We start from the raw sequence: 23,509 nt of genomic DNA on the forward strand, positions 1-23,509 counted from the left end.
ATGAGTCCAAGGCAGAAGGAACCCCACCTAGGACATGCCTCCATCCAGTGGCCAGAGTCCCCAAAGTGTGGGTGGCACATCTTTCTTTACAGCCAGGAGCTGGCAGCTTCTCCTCTGCCTGGCATTGTTTGGATGAAGGCTTATGCCAGGAAGGACTGGGGTGGGATGAAAAAGACAAGAAGGGCAGGGAACTAGGAAGGAAGGAATATTTGCAGAGCATCTGATCTGGATTCTGGCTCTGCAAACATTAGTTCATTCCTTCTATTACAAATTACAAATTCATTCACAGATTACTGCAATAAGCACACAGGGAAGACTCACCACAGCCAGATCTGGTCCTGCCTCTGAGGAATCCACCAGATAACAAATGCTGTGAAGATTATTTCAGTTGCTTTCCACAGAATTCCTTGGAGGTAGGCACTATTCCTCCCTTACAGGTTAGGAAATGATTGATGAGGTTAGGCAATGGAGACCCATACTTCCCCTCCTTGTAGGTGGGGAGACTGGAAAGTAGAGCCTGGCTTTCAATTCTGTCAGTGCTGCTTCTTCATTGTATATGTCTGTCTTTACTTGTAAAATGGGTGAAGTTGCCCATTTTCAGGGTGGTTATGTAGTCAGGCCCTGCTGCAATTGATGCAGAAACTCAGTAGGTATCTCATGATGCAGTGACTCCTGTGGTTGAGAGGAGTACTGTACTTTTTCACAGGGAGTTGGACTTAGCAGTTGGGTAAGAACAGAGTGATGAAGGGCTTTAGGAATGCCTAGGTGCCATGGGAGGCAGACATTTATCTATCAGTCATCAAGTAATAATTGAGCACTAGTTGTGTGTCCTAAGAATTTGAGGAGATGGAAGACCCAGGATGTATGACCCCCTGCCCTTGGGAGAACTCTGGACATGGCTGGGGGGCTGGGCAAAGAGATACTTGCAACAGCATATGGAGGATCCTAGCTATGGATTTACAGCATTGCACTGCAGGACCCAGAAGCAGGCATGGGGGCTTCCTGAAGAAGAAGAACATCGAGCTGAGCCCCCAAAGCATCTAGAAGAGTGAGGAAGGGGAAGCTGCCAAGAGGCTTTTGAGCAGACCCAGCCACTGGGCACCCTGTGCTTTAAACATAGATAAATGAATAAATAGACTGAGCATGATGGCACATGCCTTTAATCCCAGCACCCAGGAGGTAGAGGAAGGTGAATCTTTGTGAGTTGGAGGCCAGCCTGGTCTACATAGCAAGTTCCAGGCCAGCCAGGGATACATAGTGAGACACTATCTCAAAAAACCAAAAAGTTTAAAATGAATGAATGAATGAATGAATGAATAATAAATGACATAAAGGTGGGATGAGATAAGGATCTAGTGGAGTTGAAGGGAGGTAGTGGTAGATGGTTCTGATCAATATGCATTATATAAATGTATGGAATTTCAGAGAATAAAAATACTTTTAAAGGTGTTATCTTAAAATAATTATAGACTTGGGCTGGAAAGATGGCTCAGCGGTTAAGAGCATTGGTTACTCTTGAAGAAGACCCAGTTTTGATTCCCAGCACCCATATGATGGCTAACAACCATGCATAACTCCAGTTCCAGGTGAATCTGATGCCTTCTTCTGACCTCCATGGGCATTGATGACACAGGTTCTCTTACATACATGTAGGCAATACATTCATACACATAAAATAAAAATAATAAACTATTTAAAAAATAATTATAGACTGCAAGAAGTTGTAGAGACTGCGGAAATGGTTCAGTTAGTAAAGTGCTTGCCTTGCAAATACAAGGACCTGAGGTCAGTCCCTAGTACCCATATAAAAACAAAGGCCAAGCATGGCAGTGCATGCTTGTAATCCTAGTGCTGAGTCAAAGGGTATCTGGGGCTCACTGGCCAGCCACCTGGAATTTGGTGAGACCCCCATCTCAAAAGAAGGTGTCTGGCATGATGGCATACCCTTTTAATCCCAGCACACAGGAGGCAGAACCAAGTAGATCTCTGTGAGATGGAATACAGCCTGGTCTACATAACGAGTTCCAGGTCATCTAGGGCTACAAGGAGACCCTGTCTCAAAAACAAAAACAAACAAACAAACAAAAAAGATAGATTGTGCTGAGGAAATGATATCTCATGTTGTCCTTTGGCCTATACACACATGAGAGAGAGAGAGAGAGAGAGAGAGAGAGAGAGAGAGAGAGAGAGATCCACAAAGACAAAAGATGAAAAAATACTCATAAAAATAATATGAAAAATTTCCAAATCCCTATGCCCTGACTTCCCCTAGTGCAATGGAAGGATAACTGTAGAATGGTATCAGAATTGGAAGTTGATCTTGACACAGCATAATTAGCTGGTCATCAGACCTTACTTGGCTTTTGCCATATTTTGTGTGAGCATTCTTTGCATGTGTATATTTGTATAAGTTATTTATTCCATGTAAAAATCCATATTACCCCCAAGTCAAGGCAAAGAATAACTCCATCACTGTAAAGCACTCCCTCCAGGGTATACCTTCAGGTTGCCCATTATGTGCCTTTCACAGACCCCAAGATGTGGCTTCTTCTGTGCTCTACTCGTTGAGCTGGGCAGGTCTGCCTGTCCTGTAACTCTGCCCAGTGAGGCCTTTCTAGGGGAGGGAAGATTAGATACAGGTGTCAAGGAAGAGGTCTCCTAACATGAACTTCTGTGAAAAGGTCCATCTTTCTGAGTTATTTGCAGAAGGAAAAATAAACCCTGTAGACTCAGTTCTTCCAAGGTGAGGCTTAGGGACAAGGCTTTGGGGATTCAAAACCACGGACAGCACCAGGAAGACAAGGTACTTGTGTGCTTCCCTGGGTTGCCTCCTAATCTGGAGATTCATTGAACTTGGGTGACCCCCCCACCCACCCCACAGGACCACAGGACTGGGAAGTGAGGACATTTGGAGAGGGCAGATTCCTGCTTTCTGTAATTCAGGACTCATCCTGAGCCTTCTGTTCTGTTGCTCTCTCCTTGACTTTCCCACCTTGCTTGCTTCCTCTGGATTAATTTACCCCACAATCTGGCAGCACCATCGGAGACAGCCCAGAAGCACACCGTGTGCTTTTCTCTGCCGTCTCCCACATACAAGGCTGCACCCCCCGACAAAATGTGACTACCTCACGGCAGGACCAACTTGTCCTTCACTCCCGTCTTCCACTGTCTCTCTTTTTCCCACCCAGCGTAGGACTAAGCGCTCAGGGTTTTTCTGGAGGACATTAGCCAGGAGATGTCTCTAGCCTCAGTTTTATTCTCCTTTCACTGGACATCTTTTCTATTTCACATTGTTAAGACAGAGAAGAGAAGGAGCATAGTCAAATGCCTTCTTACCTTTGCCACTTAAGTCTGTAAGGCTCTTGTCTCTTTTAAGCCCTTGTTGGTAGGTTGCTTCACTGCTGAGATTCTCTGTGTTTTGTGGAGTTGCCCTCATCAAGCCTAGGGAACAGCTTCCCCACTGGCATCACCGAGAAACCTAGCCATGGATGCTGGGCTGCACCATCCTGACAGCCCCTTTGGGGATGAAGGACTTAATCTCCTAGTTGCTAGAGGATGGTTGCTTGACAACTCCCACCTGTCAGCCCCTCTGGGGTTGCTCCAGGTAACGCCTCATCCAAGGCACCTCACACCCACTGACTGGTCAGTGACAGGATTTAAAGGTCCAGTCCCCCCTCTAAAATACTGGGCAGCTCTGAAAGGTCACCCCATCTTTCAGTTCCTGTGGAATCAGCTGAGGCATCCATTGAGACTGCCCTGCAGCCTGACTTCTTGCCTCTGCCCCATCATGTTTCCTCCTCTCTCCCATAAGCATTGGTCCTGAGACCATGCTTGGATAAAGTCAGCATATGGATCATCTTAGCATCGGTTTTCAGGTGACTACATGTGATATCTCTACAGCCCTGACCCTCTGGGATTAAGCTTCTTGTTAACACTTCTGTCACCAGCTGACTACACAAACCCAGTGGCACCAAGGCAGAGGAGAACCACCTTACATATCAATTTTCCCAAGTCTCCTGAAAGATTACATTAATTCCACTTCCTATGACAATGCTTAACCTTACTTCTAGAAAGTTCCTGGGGCCACCTGCATAGGGAAATGGTCTTTGAAGGCAAGCAGATTGAGACCAGGATCCTAACTCCTCCACTAACCAACTAAGTGACCTTGGAAAGTTCCCTAATCTCTCTAAGCTACTATTCCCCAATTTGGAAACAGTATGTGCTAGATAGCTTTGGTGTCAATTTGACACACCTGGGTTGAGGGAGCCTCAACTGGGGACTTGCCTCCATGCCTCTTGTGGCCATGTCTGTGGGGGAATTTTCTTGATTGTTGAGTGATGTGGGAGGGCCCAGTCCACTGTGGGTGGTGCCACCCCTGGGCAGGTTGACCTATGTTGTATAAGAAAGCAGGTTGAGGGGCTGGAGAGATGGCTCAGTGGTTAAGAACACTGACTGTTCTTGCAGAAGACCCAGGTTCACATCTCAGCACCCACATGGCAGCAAACAACTATCTGTAACTCCAGTTCCAGGGGATCCAACAGCCTCTTCTGTCCACGGCAGGCATTTGCACAGCACGGGTGCACATTACCGACATGCGGGCAATACACACATACACATAAAATATAAATAGATAGATAGATAGATAGATAGATAGATAGATAGATAGATAGATAGATAGATAGAGATAAAGCAGGTTGAACATGGCCAGGGGAGCAAGCCAGTAAGCAGCGTTCCTCCATGGGCTGTGCTCCAGCTCCTGCCTCCAGGTTCCTGCCCTAAGTTCCTACCTTGGGCTCCCTGATGACCTGTGACCCAGGAGATGTAAGACAAATAAACCTTTCCTCCCCAAGTTGGTACTGGTCAGAGTGTTTTAATAATAATAATAAAACATTGTAGATTTGTTGTGAGGACTAAATGACACAACACAAACAAAAATGCTTATAAACCATAGTGTCTGGTGAACAAACATGTACTCAACAAATGTTTTTATCCTTCCCTTCTTTTATGTCTGCAGTCACCTTGTAACAAATTGTCAATTCATATTTTTATTTTTTATTTATTATTTTTATCTTATGTATAGTAGTGTATTGTCTGCATATGTGTAAGTGCACCCATGTCAGGCATTGCCTGTGGAGTTCAGAAGAGGGTGTCAGATCCCCTGGAACTGGACTTATGGATGGTTGTTAGCCACCATGTGGGTGCTGGAAATCAAACCCAGGTGGGTGCTGGGAATCGAACCCAGGTCCTCTGTAAGAGCAGCCATCTTAACTGCTGAGCCTTCTCTCCAGCCCTCCATATTTTATTTTAATTAATTATTCATACAATATGATTAAACTAACCAACAGTTTTTTAAGTTTTTATTTATATTTATGTGTATGTGTATGACACTTGTGTGCAGGTACCCATGGAGGCTGGAAGAGGGTGTTGAATCCACTGGATTAAGTTATAGGTGGTTGTGTGCCATTCAGTGTGGGTTCTAGAAACCAAACTCAGGTCCTCTGCTAGAGCAGTATGTGTTCTTAACTGCTGAGCCATCTCTCTAACCCCAATGCCCCAATTAATTGTGTGTGTGTGTGTGTGTGTGTGTCTGTGTCTGTGTGTGTGTGTGTTTGAGACAAGGTCTCACTCTGTATTCCAGAGCACACTATGTAAACCAAGCTGACCTCAAACCCATGACAATCCACCTGCCTTGGTCTCTTGAGTGCTGGGATCATAGGCATGCACTATACCCAGCTAGTGATCATCTCAATGGAGAGCATTACCAGCTCATACAAACCAAGAAGTATCAAGAATTTCAAGTCTGTCTGCAATCCTTTGACTTGTCTGTTGTTTTAAAGGATAGGCAGATCACAAACCCAGGCATCCCAACAAAGCAGGTGGTTGATCTTAGGGAAAAACTTTACCTGCTCAAGAATTCATCTCACATTAGCAGCGAGGATTCAAGCATTGCCCTGAATTGTTATTCTCCATACTCAGAAGTAAACCATCCAGCTTACATTTTTTAAATTGACTCATTATTGAAAATCACAAACACAGATGTGGTACCAGTCTACATAAAAGGTTTAGAATTTTCCTTGGGATGGATGAGGGAGGTGGGGTGAAGCTCATTCAACTTAACTTTTCCATATGTTTAGTCATTTTCTAAAATGATGTTGGGAAATTCTTGGCATCTAGTGAAGGGTCCTGGTTATGTGAGGAACAGTGACTGTTTTCACTTTAATCAAAGGGGAAATAGAGCCCAGCTACATCACCTTTTATGCCTGCCTGGAGCATAGATTCTGTCCCCTTAAGACACCTGACCAGTCCTTCTTAAGTGGTAGGTGAAGGTGTGGGAGGGGCTGGTGCCTTAACTAACTGGTGCTTGGAGCCTACCTGTCATCTAGGAGAGAGAGAAGATGTGAGCAGATGATCAGCCTCAAGAGTCTTGTGGGGCTGGGAGATGGCTCAGGGTAAGGCACTTGCCTTCCAAGCATGAGGATGGGAGTTCAGATCCCCAGAACCCACTTAAAATGATAGGTGTGGGGGCCTGCCTATAATTTCAGTTCCAGAAGGCGGAGACAGAGGATTCCCCCAGAGCAATCTGGTTGTGAGACTAGCTGTATCCATGAACTCTGGGTTTGACTGAGAGACCCTGCCTCAATGAATATGGTAGAAGAGGAAGAGCAGTCAAGGATGATTCCCAACCATCAACCTCAGGCCTCTGCAGAGACGCATATACATATGCCTGCATACCCACACACCTACACATATGCAAAAAACTATGTACACACACAACACACACATACCTGAAAAGTGAAATGGTGAAAATGGAAAAAGCTTTGTGAAATATAACTTGTCCCTAAAATGCTCCCTCCACCCTCTTCCTGCTCCCTCAGCCTTACCTCCCCCATATCTTTCTCCTATCTCCCCAGGTAAGCAGGGGAGGCCTTGACCTTCTGAGGGCTGGTACCACCTTCTCAGCACACAGTCATGAACCTGGCATTCAGGGGGAGCGACACACCTGATATGAATTCTACTCCAGCTGGGTCTTTCAGACAACCTCAGACAACCAGCACATGCTGTCCTCAGCTACACCAACACGCCAGGCTCAGAGAATGCTGAGTTCAGCCCCAATTAAAGGGCCATCTCAGGGCAGGCTGCAGGCCCCAGCAATTGCTATTCTGGGGCTTGGTGAATGCTCTGCCTCTCTTCTCTCTCTTTCTCTCTGCTCCATCTCTGCTCTTTTATTTTCCTTCTCTCTCCACTATTTTTACCATCTTTTCAGGTTTTTCTCCCTGAGTATGTATTTCTTTTCATCTCTTCATTTGTCTATCTCTGGCTGCTCCTCCTGTCTGTGACTTGATATCCTAAGTATTTCATCAAATAAATCTGTCAATCACTACTTCTGTTATTCCTACTTCTACCTCAATGACTGGGCTCCAAGAAAGAGGACGTATGTAGGTTCCTGGCCTTGAGGAGCCCTGGGGTATGCCCTGCCTTTCTCTGCCTCTTCCTGCCCCTCTCTGCACCTTCATTGGTTCTATCTACCCTACTCAGGGGTCCCAGTGACTGCTTCCATAGGCCAATGAGAGGGCTCTCATTGCAGATACCCCATGGAAAAGAATGGAGCCTGCAGTTTCTATGCCCCCAAGTGCTCAGTTCCCAGGCCTGCCTTTATATGTATTGCTAAAATTCCTTAGAGGGAGGATGTAAACAACATCCACCCCCTTGTCCCTTGGTCCCAACATCAAATGGAGATATGATTCCATCAAAATGTACTCCGGGAAACCAATGAATTTATTGGGCTTGCTTACAGAGGGTGAGAGCTTCCTTACAGGAGTGTAGGTCCCCCACCCCCCAAAGGCCACACTGGAAAGTCTTGACCCAAGCATGGTTGATATCTTCCCTACAGACATCTAAAATGGCAAAAGACCCTCTCTTATACACTCTAACTCAGTTTGGGATATGTGGTTGGGATATGGGATAGAGGTCTGGTGACTCTCTCTGCCCCTCCTTCTGTGCTGGGGAATGAACAGTCAACAAGCCCAACTGTGAGGATCTTTGGCAAGGAGGCACAGCTGAGCTCAGGAAGATGGTCTGTCTGTCTCAGAGGACAGTGCTGTACAATAGTGGGGTAGTGGGGGTAGGGACTTCTCTCCTGCTAGGCTTTCAGAGCCAAAGACTCTGCAATAGAGGCCCAGGCCATTCCACTCGTGTTTCTGGCCCCGGGGATACCTGGAAAAAGGCCCATAGGACAGTTTTGTCTCCCTGGGTGTTACAGTATTTTTTATTATAATAATTTAGTCTCTTAAAAACATTTATTTTTATTTTATGTGTATGAGTATTTTACCTGCATGTATGTTAGTCAGAAGGCTTGCATGTAGGCCAGAAGAGGGAGTTAGAGTCCTTGGAACTGGAGCTACTGAGGGTTGTCAACCCCAGTGTGATTGCTGGGAACTGAATCTAGGTCCTCTGCAAGAGCAACCAGTGCTCTTAACTACTGAGCCATTTCTCCAATCCCTAATCTTTTTTTATTTTTTAAAGACTAGGGTCTCATGTAGCCCAGGCAGGCTGGCCTCAATCTTTCTCAGTCTTGAACTTCTGATCTTCATGCTTCCACCTCCCAAGTTCTGGGATACAGGCCTGAGCCACCATGCCCAGTATATGTTGGGCTAGGGATTGAATCCAGGGTTTGCACTCATGCTAGGAAAGCATTATGCTGGTCTTAAGATCTGTCTCTTGAAAGTGTTCATAAGCCAAAATAATGGCTCTATAGGGGAGCTTCAGTGAGGGAAGTTAGGCTTGGGGGTGCATGTCAAGCCATGAAGAAATGAAGCCAAAATGCTTGAAACAGAGGCAATTTATTACTTACAGGTCCCAGAGAGGCTGAGAGTGATGAAAGGAGGCTGATGGGAAGCCCAGAGGTCACAGAGAACTCAACCTGAGTGTGTGTATATAGGGAGGGATGGAGGAATGGAAGGAGGAGAGAGAGAGAGAGAGAGAGAGAGAGAGAGAGAGAGAGAGAAACCTGGAGACCATGTCTTTATTAAAACCCATGGGCCTCCGCCTTTAGGTGTCCTCAGGTGATTGAGATTGGCTAAAGAAAACACAGCAAAGGGAGGAACTTTTTTACATAACTTTGGCATTGATTGCTAGGTTTTACTATTGCCAGCAGCTGTGGAATGTGCTGGCTGTTGGGTCAGTGGGATAAGGAAGCAGACTGTCTAGGAACCTTTAAGTAGGTTGGGGGTGAAGTGGGATGTAGTACGTTTGAGTTTCAAATAACTCAAGTCAGACCTAGGATTGTGTTGAGTTATTGATGTTGGGTCAGACTGGCAGACCATACTCCTAGTCAATCAAGACATTCAGGATTCATGAACCAAACAAAGCACTTTCACCATCACCTCCCCATTCTCCTCTTTTCAGACACAAGGGCCTCCCTGAAAGATCCATGATTGGGACACACAGGGCTTTTAAGGGTGCCTTGTCCCCATTTTCTCTGCCTTTCCTGTCCTCCTTCTTGACCCCTGCCCACCCTGTCCTCCTACCCTCCTTTTACATTCACACTACTCTGCCCCATGCTCTTGCACTGACTCCCACTGATTCCTGCAGGCCGCATTTCACCGACCAGTGCTCTTTACTCGAGTTATGGAGTAGGAGTGTTGAAAGGGAGCCACCTGAGAGCTCTCCAAGGTACTTCCTCTCTAGGACCCTCCTCTTCCTGGGCTTCCCCGCATTCTAGGAATATATATATGCACTATTGAATGACTGTTTAAAAATTAGTACCTATTATGTGCCTGGCATTATGAGGCAATCTCAGACGTATTATCATATTGAGTTAGAGACCAGCCCATTCTAGAGTAGAAGAAATTGGAGCCAAAGAGGTTATCCAAAGCCACATCATTAGGCTTAGGCTAGGAGACCCTGTCTCCGGGTACCATAGCTGGGTCTTGTCCTGAACCACAGCTCCTGCCTGGAAATAAACAAGAGAGGGAAAATACTTCTATAGTTCTTGTTCAGGGAATGTGTTAATTTACTCACTTTCTTACGGTGCTGGAGATCAAACCCAGGGCCTGGCTAATGCGAGGCAAGCATTCTACCACTCAGCTACACCCCAGCTGTGAAAGCTCACTGCCCCTAGCAGCTGTTTGAGAGCTACATGCAGCACTTCAGGGGCAGAGCACGCTGAGCTAGACTCCAACCTGCTCAGGACCTTGGCTCTTAGCGGAGCAGAGCAGCCCATGCTCTGGGCTAGGTGGGCCCAGTGGGTGAGAAGCCTGAAGGTGAGAGGATGTCCCATAGCAAACAGGATGTTCCTTAAGCTGATGTCAGTCAGGGGTTTAGAGATGAAGGCACCAAGGGCTCTGGGGTGGCAGGTAAGATCCAGCCTCCAGTACCTGGTGGGTAACAGGAGGCTAGTTCTTTAAGACTGCTTTTGAAGCTCTCTGGGGAGGGATGTGTGACTGAAGGCCTGCCTGATGAACAGTGTCCCCCTCAGGCCTGTGGCCTGAAGAAACACCTGAAGTCAGTTTGAAGCCGGGGGAGCAGGCTGGGGAGGTGCTTTCATGCCTGTCTTCAGTGACTTTATCAAGCTCCCTCTGCTCTTTGTCCTTGAGCTGTGATGTCAGGCTATGTCAGATGAAGAAGCAGGTGGAACAAGGGCTGTGTCAGGTGGCTAGAAAGGGAAGAACATTCCTGCCCTGGTGGTGGGGGCCTCTGCTACTGCTAACAGCCGGAGATCCCAAGCCTTCTCAGATCCCTGACCTTCGGGGGCCTCTGGCTCTTGAGCCCACTTTGCCTGGCTGCCAGGCTGGGCGTGGCTTTCCTTTAGGACTTCTTTGTGCCCTATGTGGCTGATCCTGGTACTTTTCATACTGGCTTGTCATTGCTGGTGGGGACATTTCCTACAGAAAGCCTGCACCTCCTGGAAAGCAAAGGCTGCATATGACTCCAAAGTCCATTGGGGTGAGGATGATGAAGAAACAGGTGGGCAGCCAGCAGTTTCCACCAGCATGTTGAATCAGTAAACACACACACACACACATACCCACACACACACACACACCCACACACACCCACCCACACACACACACCCCCACACACACACACACACCCACACACACCCACCCACACACACACACCCCCACACACACACACACACACACACACACACACACACACACGCACAGCTGCTTGAGCGCCCCCCGCCCAAGTCCAGGCAAAAGTTTTCCTGGAAAAGTCAGTGTTTGAGCTGGGTCCTAGAAGATGGCTCTGTATCTGTTCAAGTGCTTGTGTGGCAAATTATCTGACTGCACTGATGCCTCCAACACCTCATGCTCTGCCAGTCAGGTCCAGGCCCTAGGTGTGCAACATTGCCTTGCCCTCCCACTGTGAATAGATTGACACCCTCATCCCTTGACTCTGGATCCAGCCATGTGACTTGCTTTGGCCAATGGGTAGCCAGCATATATCTATGAGCAGAGTTGTTTGACATGTGCTTGCACTCAGAGCCTGTCTTCCTATGTCTCTGCTGTCACTGAGAACATGACTGAGCTGGCCTTTCCATAGACATGAGAGATGCAGAGAAGGCCAGTCACCTTAGTCCTTTAACCCAGCCAAGGCTAGCCTTCCTCCAGGGATATGAGTGAGCCCAACTGAGACCCAAGGAACCAGCCAGCAGAGTCAGCCTGAGTCGTTGACCATAGAATAATAACTGTAATATTGTTCTGAGCCACTGCATTTTGGACAGTTTGCTACACAGAATTATCATGGGTGTATAGTGACTAAGGCTTAGTTGACCAGCTTCTAGACAGGCGGGTTTGTCCACAATGGTGCTCACAGTGGCCTGGCACCTGGGGAGCCTGAGCAGACTCCATCTTCTGTCAGTAATGCTTGTTGTCCCTCGATTTTGAGATCTCTGGCACATTCTGCATCTTTAGACAAGCTGTTTCCTTCTCCTGGAATGCCTGTCTTATCTTGTCCTCCTTGAATTCTGTTCACCCTTAGACCACGCCATACCCTGAAGCCTTCTGGAGTTTACAGCGTCACAGTCACCTTGAGTCCTTTGGGAATGAAGTGCAATATAAATGACTAAAATCTCCCCCTTTTCTCCCTGTTGTTGCCTTGTGCCCCATTGTACTCTGCAGCCAATTCCATCACAGCACTTTTAGAGTCCTCTGTGAATGGGGATGTCACAGACTGGGGACAGCAAATGGGTCCTGGTTGCAGAGGGAGCAGCTGCATTCAACCCTAGGTCACACCCAGCCTCTGCACAGGGCTTGCTGCCCACAATGGCCTGGATGGGGCAAGGACTAGAGGAACAATTTCCAGCTATTGATTTTGGCATAATTCATCTTAAAAGCCCCAATGGACACTTCAGTCCCTGCTTTGCTCTGCAACATTTTGACAGAGGCCTGCCTTGCTCTGAGCCTCAGTTTCCCTTGTGTATCAAGAGGGTTGTAGCATGCTCAGCATCTGTGAATCATGTTGACTTCTCCTCCAGCTGTGATTCTTCCCATCACTCCTTCCTGGCTCATAGTGTATCAGAGCTTTCCACCTGCTGACTAGCCCTTGCATAGTTAGTGTAGTTAGTGACAGCTAATGAGTTGGCCTGGCTTCTTTTGACTGTCAGCACCTTCCACTTCCTGAACCTGCCAGCGGGATAATGAGGCCTGTGTTGGGAGGCATCTTTCTGAAAGCTCTGCTGTGGCAAGGCTAGGTCCCTACCTGTCTGAAGACATGGCCCTGGCCTATCTCCAGGACAGAGGAGAGAGAGAGAGAGAGAGAGAGAGAGAGAGAGAGAGAGAGAGAGAGAGATCCTTTCTCTGCAGCTTCTGCTGGGCCAGGAAAGGAATACCGACTGGCTGCATTTTCCCTTTCAGAATCCCCTAGAGGTAGGTGACAAATGGAGAGGAAAATGGACAGGTGCAAAATTAACCAGAACGAGGAAGATCTTTTCACTGCAGCTTACAGAAAGCAAGGATGCAAGACCTCAGGAGCCAGAGGCCAACCTGGCCCTGTGCTTAGAGAACAAAGCTTCCTGGATAGCCAGCCCAAGAGGAGGCAGGAGCTTTGGGTCTCTTCTGTTTCCTCCTACCAGTATCACTCCTAGTTACTCTCGCTAGCCTCAGCTCCAGGATCTTGTTTTGAGTTGGGGCAACTCCAAAGATGCTCACAGCATGGCCCCTCTCACCCCCCACCCCCACCCCAGAATATCAGGAAAGAGCCTGGGGCAGGAGTTCATGGACTCCCTAGGTGGGGACTAGGGCTGGAGGGTAAAGGAATGCTGGCTCACCAGGGGCTCCAAATATCAACTATCACTGACTGGGAGGGACTCAAACTTTGTTGCCCCCCTCTGCCCCTGCTCTGCCTCCTCCCTGTCTACCCTCTCCCTCCAACAGAGAGGACTTGAAGGAAACATTCAAGGTCTGTGGAAGGATGCAGAATGGGTAGGAGTCTTGCTCTGCTCTCCCCATACCTCCCCCCACTCCACCCTGCAGAAGTTAGAGAAAAAGATCAAGAGGCTGGGAGCAGAAGCTTGGGTGTTTACCCTTGGTGCTTCAGAGACCTTGGAGAGCCAACTCAAGCTTGGGATACTGGATATTCCTTTTGCAGGCAAGAGGTGCTACAGCCCACTCCGTGAAATGGCGACAGGCATGGGAATGACCTCCAGAAACCCCAAGGATCCATCCATGCAGATGTTTTCAGTGGAGACCAGAGACGTTTCTCTTCTTCTCCAGAGCCTAATGTGCCTGCAGCCTCATTGTAGGGTCTAGTGTCCTATGTTTCTCTCTCTCTCTCTCTCTCTCTCTCTCTCTCTCTCTCTCTCTGCTTTGAGGAACAGCCTCTGCACCTTACCTTGATTCCCCATCTTGTGTGCCCCGACCATCAGTCCCAATGATCTCAGAAGTCCCTCAGTGCCCATTCTGGGGCAGGGATGTCAGGAAGTCAGAGAGGGTGGTGTTCCTGGGCCTCCTATCTGGTAACAGGCCACCCAGAGAACAGAGAGGCCCAAGCAGGACAGACTATGAGCAAGAGCTGGTGTGAGGGACACAGATACTCAGAGAAGGAACAGAGTGTCATGGGCTACAGGAAGGGAGGGGATTGAGCCTGGCCTTACAGAATATAGTTGCTGTTACAGTGAACAGTACAGTAGCCCAGTAGATTAAAGTCACATAGCCCCGGAGACAAGAGGGCTTACTTCAGATACATTCTCAGTCATTCACCCCAGTTCTAAGGAACGGAGCCTCATGTTTAGAAGCCTAGCAGTAGGGGACCCAACAGACAACAGCTAGGGAGATGTTCTAGAGGAGGCAGGGGTGGCACTGAGGCCCCTAGAGCCCTCTGCATTTGACAAAGCAGTTTTTGCCCTGAAACAGGGAGCACGGGGCTAATAAATGGTGACTCAGAAATGAGCCTGTGCAGCTCTGTGCTTCTGCCAGTATGGAAGCCGTGACTTAAGTCTTCGAAGGACAAGGCACCCAATTTCCTGTCAGGATGAGAGTAGACCAGAAAACCCTGCTTGGCTGTCCATGCAAACTGCCCCTCAGAACTGAGGCTTCTGTATCTATGGGTATGCTGAGCTGTCAGAGGCTTGTGGGGCAGAAGGGGGATTATCATGTACAATGTAGGCACTGAGGCCCAGGAAAGAGGAAGGACTGTGACTAAGCATCAAGGCTCAGGACTAGAACTTGGGCCTCCTGCTCCTCAGTTGAGTCAATATAGACAAATTAAATAGTCAGAGATGGGGCTGGAAAGATGGCTCAGCAGTTAAGCGCACTGACTGCTCTTGCAAAGGACCCAGGTTCAATTCCCAGCACCTACATGGCAGCTACGAGCCGTCCTTAACTCCAGTTCCAGGGGAATCCAATGCCCTCTTCTGACCTCTGAGGCATTGCACAACATGGATGCCCTCACATACATGTAGGCAATACACTCATACACATAAAATAAAAATAATATATAAAATATTTGAAAAGTCAGAGTCAGCTAACTGGATTATGTGTGACCAATCCATTGTGGAAGGATGAATACCATAGAGACAAGTTAGCCACAAGCTGAGAATCCTGCTGGGCATTTTGCACAGTCTCAATCATTATTCAAATCCTAACCATGAGTTCACAAGCTCTCAGCTTCACAAGCATGGTGATTGTGGGGAGTTTTTCAAACCTCCCAGGAGGAGGTGGTAGAGCCCCTAAATCAACACTGGTTTCTCTGAGACCAGTGCTCCCTATCTTTCAACTACTCCCCAAGGAAATAAGACAGCCACCTGTACTGTCAGGAATGGCTGGGACCGGGAGCCATCAGTATGCAGAGGGACAGAGGGTGGGTGCTACTCCCCCTCACCCCTTTCAGCCCGGCTTCTCACTGCCCCTCACAGGCCCAGGGGAGGAGTGGGCCCCTCTAGAACTTACTCCACCAGTGACTTCTACCACTACTGCTGTGACTTTCTATGCTCAGTGCTCAATACACACATGCGCTTTATAGACAGCATCTCATTTAATATTCAGTGTAGTTCAGTTGGTAGAGTGCTACTTAGCATATATGAAGCCCCACATTTGATCCCCAGCATTGCTTAAAAACAGACCTAGTGGTGTATGCCTCTAATCCTAGCAGTTGAGAAGTGGTGGCAGGAGGATCAGATAGAAGTTCTAGTTTATTCTCAGCTACATAGTGAGTTCCAGGCTAGCCTGGGCTACATGAAACCTTGTTCTCAAAACAAAACAAAAAGCAACAACAAAATCACTGGAGGAGCTGGAGAGATGGTTCAACAGTTAAGAGCACTAGGTGCCCTTGCAGAGGACCCAGGTTTGGTTCCTATCACCCATGGTGGCTAACACCTGTCCTTAACTCTGGTTCCAGGGAATCTAATGCCCTCTTCTGGCCTCTGGGGGCACTAGCCACACACGTGGTGTACTTACATATATGCAGGCTAAACACTCATAAACATAAAATAAAATCTTTTAAAGTCTTTCAACTCTCTCCCCCTACCTGACTATAGGGTTTTTTATGTAGCCCTGAAACTCACTATGTAGACTTGGCTGGCCACCTGCACCAATACACCCGATTTATCAAATAGGTCTCTTTTGATTTGCATTTTATAAATACAGAAACTGGAGCTCAGAGGAGTGAAAGTAAGCCTGGAGTCGCCCTCTAGAACCTTGCATCTTCTCAAGCTACATAACCCATGGATTTCAGATGGAAAGAAAGACACATTCTAACTGTGGGAGTTGCCTGAGAGTGGAGGTGTTGCATCCCAGTCACGAGACTTTTCTGCTATGAGGGGGAGGGGGCGTGCATATAAAAATACTATTTATAGTTACCTTTTTAGAATTAATATTCAATTTAAAAATACCCATTTTAAACTTAGTTTTTTAAAGGAATTAAGGTGCTCACACCAATCTTACAGTGCTATTTATAAATGTAATAAAGTAGGAACAAGACCTTCACTTTTCTTCAATTAAAGTTTGATTAACTGGAGTTGAAAAACTATACTCTTTTGAACAATCTGTGCCATTTACAACTTAATTAAATTTGCTTAAACAATTTCAACTGCATTTAAACATTTAATATATTTGATTTTTCCTAAGTAACTCAAATGTCTAATTGAACAAGCAAAACCTTTTCATCGTGTACTTAGAAAACTGATGTAAAATCAGTTACTTTATAAACAGAGCGACTTTCATGTTCCCATAGATACTGCACTACTGCTTGCAAAGTGAGTCAAGTTCTCCCATTCTTTTCAACTGAGGTCACCTGGCTATAGGGTTGTGATTACAGCTAAGATGGGGTGTTCACACTTCACCCTCTCTTCCCTTACTTAAGAACAAAAAACCTGGAATAAATACATTCAGCGCTGTCAAAGTGCTCTGGAAAGTAAACAACAGGTGGATTAGAGATGAACAGTCAAGGAAAGACCAATATGCCAGTTGAGTTTTCTGGAACTGGTATCCCCCCCGCCCCAATCTTCCAGCTTGAATTTTAGAAAGCCAGTTTCAGGCCTGCATAGTGGCAAAAAGAAAAATCGCTCCAAGGGAAACCCTCTTGGGGGGGGGGGAGCAGCACAGGCCGACCCAAAAGTCAGTGACACAGTAACACACTGCCCCTTTACTTTCCTAAGCCTGCCCAAAGGAAAGCCCTGATCAGGAACTGCACTCTGGTTGGGTTCTGGTTTGAACCAAACAGGGCTGATTACATAAGAGTCAAATCCTCAGCCTTACTCCAAATACAAAGAAGCAGGAAAACTTCAACTGCTCTCAAAGGAAAAGACAATTAAGGAACAAGGACCCCACGATGGGCCAGGTGATGGAGCTGTCAATAAAAGCTTTAAAATAGCTGTTAACCTCAGTCCATGAAGTAAGCAATGATCTTGAAATGAATGGAATCATGAAATGAAATCTATAAAAAAGAGAAACAAATGGAAATTTGTTGGCATCCCCACCCCCCATATCTTCCAGCTTGAATTTTAGAAAGCCAATTCCCAGACCTGCTTAGTGGCACGAAGAAAAAACACTCCAAGAGAAACCCTCTTTCTGAGTGTGGGGCGGCGGGGGTGGGGAGGGGTGGGGGCTGTAGCATAGGATACCCAAAAGTTAAATGTTACAATAACATGCTGTCCCTTTACTCTCCTGATTGTGCCCAAAGGAAAGCCCTGATCAGAAACTGCACTCCAGTCAAATTCAGAAAGATAGGAAAGTTCACTGAATAATAAGGAGGCGACAGAGCAGAGTCAGTGAACCAATCAACAGAAATGATCTAATCTGGAAAATCAGAGGAAGAAGTTAGACAGAGGGCTGCAGAGATGGCTCTGTGGTTAAGAGCACTGGCTGCTCTTGCAGAGGACTGGGTTCAATCCCCAGCACCCACATGGCAGCTAACAGCCATCCATAACTCCAGTTCCAGGGGATCCAACACCCTCCTCTGGTCTCTGCAGACATTGCATGACATGGTGCACTTATGCACATGCAAGCAATACACTCATACACATAAAACAAAAAATATAATTTTTTAACTATTGGAGAGACTGAACAGGACAGAGAAGATCTGTGCCAAATATGTTTTAAACTACTGAAATTGGAGACAAACTTTTTTGGAAGCAGCCAGAGAAAACCAATATATATGGGGAAAAAGACTCTGATGACTATAGATTTTTCATCAGGAGCACAGAAGCCAGGAGACAGCGAGTATATCTCTAAAATGTTCAGAGAAAATAAGTGTTAACCTAGTATTCTCTATCAGAAAAAACATCTTTTCTGAGGCAACATGGAGGCATTTCTAGATGAATGAAAATGAAGGAAATTCTTTGCCAGCATGCCAGCGCTAAAAGAAATCTTAACAGATATTCTTTAGTAGAAAGAGAAATGATCACTGAAGGAAATGTGGAACTTTAGCAGGAAAAGCAGAAATAAAAATGACAATAGCTGGTGCTACAGTTTGAATCTTGAATATAATGATCTAGGTAGGTTGAAAGTAAAAGAGGAAGCTAGGTGTGCTGGCACATGCCCTTAATCCCAGCACTTGGGAAGAGGAGGGAGGATGATCAGTTCAAGGCATAGGCCATGTAGTGACCCTGAGGCCAGTCTGGCTACATGAGACCCTACATCACCCACTTCCCCAAATATAAGGACAAAAAAATACATGAAATGTTGGAAGTTTTTTTTAAAAAACTGGAATGACTATATTAATATCAGGCAAAGTAGAATCCAGAGGAGGGAAGTTCCATGTTGAGGAATTTTACATAAGGATAAAAGAAATCAGTTTATCTAGGAGACATAACCATCCTGAGTACTGCCGAATAAAAGAACTTCAAAATACACGATGGAATTGAAAGAGGAAATAGACAAAGCTAAATCCACTATTTGGAGATTTTTAACTCTCTTCTATCATTAACTGATAGAAAAGTAGAAGGAAATCACTGAGGACACAGAAGACGTGACCACACCATCAACCAGCTCAATGGAACTGATTTTTTTTTTTTTTTTTTTTTTTTTTTTGAGACAGGGTCTCCCTGTAGCCCCAGCTGTCCTGGAACTCACTATGTAGACCAGACTGGCCTCGAACTCACAGAGATCTGCCTGCCTCTGCCTCCCGAGTGCTGGGACTAAAGGCGTGCGCCACCATGCCCAGCGGAGTTGATATTTTTATCCGTTAAGCAGAACGTACGCTCTTTTCAGATTGCTCCAGTATAGAAGACATTCAGGAACATAACACAAGCTTTAACAAATGTAAAATCAAGTAATAATGAATTATGTTCTCTGGCTACAATGGACATAAGCTAAAAATAAACAACAGAGAGCTACGGCAGCGCTTTCTTGCCTGTGGGGGATGTGTTCCCACCGGATGCTAAAACTATGCAGAGCACTAAGCTCTCTATATGATTTTTTAAAATACAATATTTTGCTCTTTGAGCATTTCATGCTTGTATATAATGTATTTTGATCATATTTACCCCAACTCCTCCCCACAACTCTTCACAGATCCACCTCCACTTCCCGCTCCCTCCCAACTTTGTGTCCTCTTTTCTTTTCCGGTCTTTTTGAGACAGGGTCTCCCTGTAGCTCCAGCTGTCCTGGAACTCACTGTGTAGACCAGGCTGGCCTTCAGCTCACAGAGATCAGCCTGCCTCTGCCACCCGAGTGCTGGGATTAAAGGCGTGCGCCACCACACCCAGCTTGTGTCCTCTTTTTTTTAAAATTCCACATTGAGTTCAATTTGTGCTACCCATATACTCATGAGTATGGGGCCATCCAATGGAGCATGGTTGACCCACCAGGGGGCCACACCTTAAAGAAAACTGACTTTCCTTCACCTAAAAGCCATCAGCTGTCAATAGCTCCTCAGTTAGTGGGGAAGGGGACCTTGTGAGTCCCTCCTCCCTCCATGCCAGAATAATGACTGCCTTGATCTTAAGCAGGCAACCACAGTTGCTGAGTTCATAGTGCATCCGTCTTGTCATGACCAGAAGACACTGTTTTGCTCCAGACACCCTGCAGGAGTAGATTCTCTCCTTCTACCATGTGGGTCCCAGGAATCAAACTTAGGCTGCCAGCCTAGGCAGCAACCATCTTTATCCACTGAACAATCTTGCTGGCTTGATAAAGTTTAATTTGTAAATTAGATGCAGCAAGAGATTAATAATGATATCTAATAATACAATAGAATAATTTAACAAATGTTATAATAAAATATTATAATAAAATTTATACGAATGTGGTCTTTCCTCTCCCAAAATATTTTATTTTCCTGTCCTGGGTAAACAAATAGTTCCTGTCCTGGGCAGGATAGAGTAGGACCACAAGAGGTTTTATCATGCTACACAGAATGGTAAATAATTTAAAACTTACAAATTGAGACTGGAGAGATTGCTCAGAGCACTGGCTGTTCTTGCAGAGGACCTGGGTTCAGTTCCCAGCACCTACATGGTGGCTAACAACCATCTGAAATGCCAGATCCAGGGGAATCCAATGCCTTTTTCTGGCCTCTATGGGCATTGGACATAATGCAGACAAAATACTCATATACATAAAATATAAATAATAAATTAATAAATAAATAAATAAATAAAGCCAGGCATGGTGGGTGCATGCCTTTAATTCCAGCAGAGGATTAAAGAGGAGGCAGAGGAAGGCAGATCTCTGTGCCACTGAGGACAGCCTGGTCTATATAGTGAGTTCCAGGGGTCTGGGACTAGGGAGACCCTGTCAAAAAATGAAGAAAGAAAGAAGAAAGAAAGAAAGAAAGAAAGAAAGAAAGAAAGAAAGAAAGAAAGAAAGAAAGAAAGAAAGAAAGAAAGAGAAAGAAAGAAGGAAAGAGAAAGAAAGAAAGAAAGAAAGAAAGAAAGAAAGAAAGAGAGAAAGGAAGACAGGAAGGAAGGAAGGAAGGAAGGAAGGAAGGAAGGAAGGAAGGAAGGAAGGACTTAAAAATTGTTTCTTTCTGAAATTTTTCATTTAATGTTTTCAAACCATGATTAACATGATAATGTTTTCAAACCATGATAACATGGTTTTGTAGGGGCTGGAGAGATGGCTCAGCAGGTAAGAGCACTAGCTGCTCTTGCAGAGGACCCAGGGTCAGTTCCCAGCACCCACATGGTGGCTAAAAACTGTTTGTTACTCCAGTTCCAGGGGATCCTACACCCTCTTGTGACCTCTGTGGGCATAACATGACATGGGTACACCTGCATACATGCAGGCAATACACTCATACACAGAAATAAAATAACAATAATAAAATATTTTTAAACATGGTTTTGTAACTGAAGCTATCAAACCTGAACTACAGAAAGTGAGTAATCATTGTGTCTGGAAAGTGCCCCCAAAATAATAATTCAGAGAAACATGTTGTTAAGTGACTTGATCATTGTGTGAACTCTACACTGTGCGTACAGAAACCAAGATGGCTCCCATATCACTGCCCACCCTTTGTATGTGCAGTCTGTCATTGACTAAAATGTAGTTAGTTATATGGTGCAAGATTGTACTGGAAATTAACACACTGCTGAATAATTCATGAGCTTTGAGTTTGAGGAATCAAGAAGTTGGCCCAGAAGCACATGCTTGGCCATCAGGTCATACAACCTCTCAAGGTTTCCAGAGCCTCCACCATCAGGTTAAGGATTTAGGGATTTGCACTGTATGTAAAGGGCAAGCATTTAAGGACTTTTTTAACATTCAAGGCAGAGCACTATTTGCAGGTAGATAGAGTCTGCTGTGGTCTGTGGGGACATTGGGTAAGGACAGAACAATCTCTGTTCTGACCTACCAGGGAGGCAGTGTGAAATGAAGGGTCTGGCTTTCTCAAAAAATGAGAATTTCTGAAAGAAATCATTCTAGAAACAGGCCCATCCTTCATTTTTTCACAGGTTATTTCTGCAGTCTTTTGGGGTTCTACACATGCTCAGTGATCTCACGGCTTCTGAGAAAAAGAATATGTCTGTACCATCAAACAGGGCTTTCTGAGACCAGATTCGTAAGGATGGGGTTTTCCCAGGAATGGGGAAATGACTCAGTTAGTGACGTGCTTGTCTTGTAAACAAGAGAATCTGAGCTCCACCACCAGAATCTGTATAAAAAAAATTCCAGGTATGATATACTTGTAATTCCAGCACAAAGAGGCAAAGATAGGTTGAGCCCTGGGGCTCCCATCGGGCCAGCCTAGCATGCTTACCAAGCTCCAGCCCAATAAGAGACACCATCTCAAAAAATAACAAGGTGGATGGCTCCTCAGGAACGGCACCCAAGGTTGTCCTCTGACCTCCATGTGCATGTGTGCATAGATAGACAGACAGACAGACAGACACAAACATACACACACACACACATACACACACACACACACACACACACACACACACACACACACACATGCATGCACACACACACCCAAAGGGATTTTTCCCAGGGGTAACTAGTGTATAGGTCTGGACAAGTACTTGACCTCTCTCTGCCTCACTTTCTCCTATGGACAATGAGGATGGTCTTAGCATCCACTGACCTACCCCTAACCCAGGATGAGCTTCCTGGAGACAAGGCTGGAAGGAATTGGAACCCAGGCTCCTGCAAGCTGTTGGTTGGAAGGTGGGGGTCTCTAGCTTACAGTGAGGCTAGAGGAAGGCCTGGGCATGAAAGGAGCCAGAACTTCTGCCCACAGGGCCCAGGGTGGGGGCTAGATGGGCACATAAGACATCCTCTGTAGAACTTTGATCCACAGTGGGGACAGGGATGGCTTCGGTTCTCTTTGAAGCGGCAGGAAGATCAATCCTCCTTCTTATCTTAGCTTCTGCACAGTACAGTGTGTCATGTGCTGCTGAAGACACAGAAACCCAGAGCAGAGCAGGCAGCACCCAGCCCAACCTTGCCCTGTCTCCCTGCCCATCCCCGGGGCTAGAAGCCTGAGTGGAATCTGCCACTTTCTGACCTGTATTTGGATCAGCCTTTGACATAAGAAGGCATTGAACGCTGCATACCAAGAAATCAGGCCCTCTGAAACTTCTGTCAGCCTTTCACAAGGAAGCTCCCCCCTGCCCAAGCACTCCCTCTCTTCAAAGTCTGCTTTCAAACATCACCTTTTGCTGAGATCTAAAGAGGCTGGGCCAGGAGGCAAGAGACTGGACTAGTTACAGGTCTGCCTTTGATTTGCTGTGTGACCTTGAACGAGTTACTGCCTTTCTCTGGAGCTTTTCTCCATGAAGTATAGTTGCTGTCAGTGTTGTTTAGAGCTTAGTTTAAAACTCTGTGGTCCAGACCAGCCTGTGGATAGGACCAGGGCTCGAGGTGGGTCCAGGCTGATGCTGTGGTAGAGTAAACACCCCTGTAACCTTGACCCTACTGGCTCTTTTGTCTGAGCCCGGTGTTTTGCCACATAATCTCACTAGTGTGGAGAGCTGAGCTGCACTCCAGGTCTGCAGGCTCTGCCTCTGGCAAATAGAAGGAACACTTCCCATCAGCTCTGCTTCTAATGGGTTCAGGGACTGCAAACCACAGATGTTTTCAGGATCACTGTATCCTGAAAAGCTAGGGAGGGAAACTGAAGA

The 23,509-nt window shown here is 46.2% G+C and overlaps 1 non-coding gene across 1 annotated transcript; it reads right to left on the reverse strand.

The window, feature by feature from the left end:
- Positions 1–5,839: 5,839 nt before the first annotated feature.
- On the reverse strand, positions 5,840–5,987 carry LOC115070968. Its single transcript, XR_003850073.1, has one exon. It is a non-coding gene; the product is annotated as a U12 minor spliceosomal RNA (small nuclear RNA).
- Between the last annotated feature and the right edge of the window lie 17,522 nt (positions 5,988–23,509).

The sequence above is a fragment of the Nannospalax galili genome, unplaced genomic scaffold (genome assembly GCF_000622305.1).
Source record: "Nannospalax galili isolate Female #2095 unplaced genomic scaffold, S.galili_v1.0 scaffold54, whole genome shotgun sequence".
Taxonomy (NCBI): Eukaryota; Metazoa; Chordata; class Mammalia; order Rodentia; family Spalacidae; genus Nannospalax; species Nannospalax galili.